The sequence below is a fragment of the Loxodonta africana genome, chromosome 8 (genome assembly GCF_030014295.1).
Source record: "Loxodonta africana isolate mLoxAfr1 chromosome 8, mLoxAfr1.hap2, whole genome shotgun sequence".
NCBI classification, from domain to species: Eukaryota; Metazoa; Chordata; class Mammalia; order Proboscidea; family Elephantidae; genus Loxodonta; species Loxodonta africana.
Window position 1 is genome coordinate 54,850,580 of NC_087349.1, and position 4,191 is coordinate 54,854,770.

Genomic DNA, 4,191 nt, shown 5'->3' on the forward strand with positions numbered 1-4,191 from the left:
CCCCCTTGGGTGGAAGGAGTACAGGTAGAGGTCTCCTAGGTATAATTTTAGTTTTCAAAATAGTAGTGATATGTGTATGACAAATATGACATTTGATGGGAAACAGTCTTTAAAATATTTAATGTACAAAATATCCCTGAGATTCAAAGAAGAGAAAAAACGAATAAGTAGTCATCTAGTCGATTTGGCAAGAATTTTGGAAGCATAATCAGTCTGTAGAACTGAAGACATCTGGCATTGATAATGGATCTTGTCAATATCAATAAATAGCACAGGCAGAGTAGAAAAAAGATTTGCTTTTCTATTTTAATATTTAAGATTGATTTAGAACACATGACTAATACGTAGCTTTCTTTGCATCAGAGCCTATTATAATGGTAATCTGGATTCTTTAGTCCCCGACTTAACGATGCATTCGAGTTATGAGGAACCACACTTATGACCATACTTTTTTTTTTTTTTTTGGTACATCTCATCATTAGTAGTGTGTACTTCATACAATATTGTGACACTTAATTTGCTGATGTCATTATATCTGTAAGTTTATATATAACGTTTCCAACCCCCAAAGACAAATTAAGATGGGATTTATAAAGATACTGATCATAAGAGGCAATAATAATGAAAACTAAAAAAAAAAAGTTATTTGATTTATGTCAGAAACGACTTATGAAGGAGTCATTGGAACAGAACCCTGTCATAAGTCGGAGACTACCTGTAATTCACATATTCTTTTTTATTTTAAAAAATAAGTAATTAAGAGAATAGCTAATTCACAATATTTGTTCATTATGATAAAATCTGATATTTGGTATCAAAACTAATGGCAGAAGGGTGATAACCTAGAACTATAAAAATAAAGCAGGCATTCATTTGGAAGACATTAACCTTGCTCACCAGGGAATGATTCACCTTTTATAGACTTTCTCACTATAGTGAATCTATGTGCTTTTGAATACAACTTTCCTTTAAGCTTTGAGGCATTTATCATAAAAAGTTGGTACTCACATACATGAACTAATATGGACTAAAAATTCATTACACATTTACTTCATTTTTTAGCTTGACCTTTTAGTAAATCTTCAGCTTCATTGATTTTGACTGCTATATAAAGAGACTCTCCTTTGGGTGACTTAAGAGCATAATATGTTGATGAGCATCTCTGATTTTTCCTTTATTGGCAGTAGGGCTAATGCCCAGTATTAATGTTGCTTCTTGTTTTGCATTTTGGATTCAAAACCACCTCTGTAATAGCCACCACTGAAGGCAGATTTTGGTAGACTTTGAAAAGCTTGAGGCTCCACACGCTCCATGCTTTGCAAAACATACCCGTACCCGTTGCCATCAAATCGATTCTGACTCATAGCGACCCTATAGGACAGAGCAGAACTGCCCCACAGAGTTTCCAAGGAGCGCCTGATGGATTCGAACTGCCAGCCTTTTGATTAGCAGCCGTAGCTCTTAATCATTATGCCACCAGGGTTTCCTTGCAAAACATACTGGTATGAAAATCCCACATTAGCAATGTCAGTCCAACTGCTACTACTCTACTGGCCATGGTGGCTAGTTTGTCTCCCCTGCTTTCAACAGGAGTACATTGGTTCTCAACCCAGAGGCTTTGGCCACTGACCCCAAGTGTCCCTATAAAATAAATAATTTTTAAAAATACTTTGTTTTTAGAACAGTTTTATATTTACTAAAACATTGAAGAGATAGTACAAAAGGGTTCTCAAATGCTCCACGCTTAGCTTTCCCTATTATTAACATCTTACATTTATATGATCCATTTGTTATAATGAGCCAATATTGACACATTAATATTAACTGATGTCCATGGTTTATTCATATTTCCTTAGTTTTTTTACCTAATATCCTGTGGTATGAGGGCTAAAACTGAGGCCCAATATTATGTGCTGCCTCAACAGCTAGTGAAATAGGAAAAAAAAAAAAAAGAGAGGGTCTCAAATGGCCTAGCTTCAAGTTACCCTTCCTATTCTTTTCTCATGAGTAAGGTCCCCTAGTCAAACAACCTTCTGTACTTAGCACTGAGTAGTGATTTCATTTCCTTGCCAGTCACGGAATTATTCAAAAAGCCAATCACACCCTCCCATTGGAACCAGGGGTCACCCACTCTGTTGATACTACAAATCCTGCCTCCCACAACTTCCGGTTGTTCAGTCTGTTCCCAAGTGCATCCCTTGTACGGCCCCGTGTGCACAGTGTTCTTCCTCAGGCTGTGAGTATTTGTGATTAAAAAACTGCTGCTGATCTCATCTGTCCAGTTTCAGGTGTCTTGTGTTCAGTCATCTCCATAATCCCAAGGCAGGAATCTCTCCTTCACTACCGGGGTGAAGAAGACACAATAAAAAGCTCCCCTTTTTCTGTTCCAGGATCCCATCTAGGATATCACATTATGTTTACTCATCAGGTCTCTTTAGGATTCTCTTTGCTGTGACAGTTTCTCAGACTTTCCTTGGTTTTGATGATCCTGACAGATTTAAGTACTGGTCAGGTATTTTGTAGAATTCCCTTCTAATAGAATTTGTCGGGGTTTTTTTCCCCTTGTGGTAAGACTGAATCAGAATTGACTCGACGGCAATGGGTTTGTTTTTTGCTTTTTAAGACTGATTCTGGGTTTTGAAAGGAGGATCACACAGACAAAATGCCGTTTTCATCCCATTATATCAAAGCTACAGATTATCTCTCAACATGATTTATGAATATTGCTGTTGACCTTTATCACCTGAAATCTTGAGGTATTGTTTGCAAGGTTGTTCCAGTGTAAAGTTATTATTTCCTCCCCCTTTTCCACACTGCTGTACTCTTGGAAGGAAGTCACATCTGAGGAATAGAGTTACATTCCCCTTCCTTGAAGGAGGAGTATTTACATAAATTATTTGAATTTCTTCTTCATAGGAGATACGTCTCTTCTCTATCATTTATGAATTTATTTACTCATTCATTTATTTCAGTACATACTAATGGATATTTATTTTACATACAGTGTTACTAGAAGAGTCATGGTGGCTCAGAGGTTAAGCATTAGGCTGCTAGCCAAAAGGTCAGATGTTCAAACCCACCAGCTGCTTCACAGGAGAAAGAGTGGTGGTTTGCTCCATAAAGATTTACAGCCTTGGAAACCCTATGGGGAGTTCTACTCAGTCCCATGGGGTTGCAACTCAATGGCAACGGTTTTGGTTTTTTGATATTACTCCAATGCTGCTTTATCTTGTTGCTCAAAGTATTCTAGCTTTGGTCTTCTGGAGACATTTTGTTTAGTTGTGTCCCCCGACATATCCCTGTCACTGTGAGTGCGTGTGTGTGTGTGTGTGTGTGTGTGTGTGTGTATCTTGACCTCTTCCTTGCGTTTTTGGAACTGCAAGATGCTCCAGGCTCATTTTGCATATTTCCTATGCCAGTCCAACAATCAGCATTTCTCCAGTGAGCCCTGGTTCCTTTTAATAGAGATTGATATTAGAAATCAAGATCTAGGTGGTAGGTGTCAAATAAAAATTTTACCTTTAAAATAAAGATCACAACTAAGCCAAGAATGAACATATATCTTTTTACGTAGTAAATTTATGGATAAATTTTTACTAATAGTTCTTTTCTCTGTGTTTATACACATTTTCTAGTTTTTCAATAATGAGCATGCACTTAATCTGTAATGAAAATATTTACTATAAAAATAAAATATCTACAAAAAATTTGTACCTGCTTTTGAATTCAAATTAGGATCAATGTCTATGGACCCAATATTAGTAAACAGGTAAACTAATAATTCTGAGAGTTCTGAATATCCATCTTTGAAATGAAGTGTACTTTCTCAAAATTGGGAGTTTCTCAAATAATATGTCTAAGGTTATTTTATAATAGTCATCTTAGTTATCTAGCAATGCTATAACAGAAATACCACAAATGGATGGCTTTAACAAACGGAAGTTTATTCTTTCAGTCTAGGAGGCTAGAAGTCCGAATTCAGGGTCCCAGTTCCCAAGGAAGGGCTTTTCTCTCCATCACTTTTTGGGGAAAGTCCTTGTCATCAATCTTGCCTTGGTCTAGGAGCTTCTCAGCACAAGGACTCTGGGTCCAAAGCTTGGATCCTAGCGCTTCTTTCTTGGTGGCATGAGGAGGTCCCTATCTCTCTGCTTGCTTCTCTCTCCTTTTATCTCTTGTAAGATAAGAAGTATG

General features: G+C 37.0%; 1 pseudogene; it reads right to left on the minus strand.

The window, feature by feature from the left end:
- Positions 1 to 743: 743 nt before the first annotated feature.
- LOC100663788 (mitochondrial import inner membrane translocase subunit TIM14-like) lies at positions 744 to 1,313 on the minus strand (annotated as a pseudogene).
- Positions 1,314 to 4,191: the final 2,878 nt, after the last annotated feature.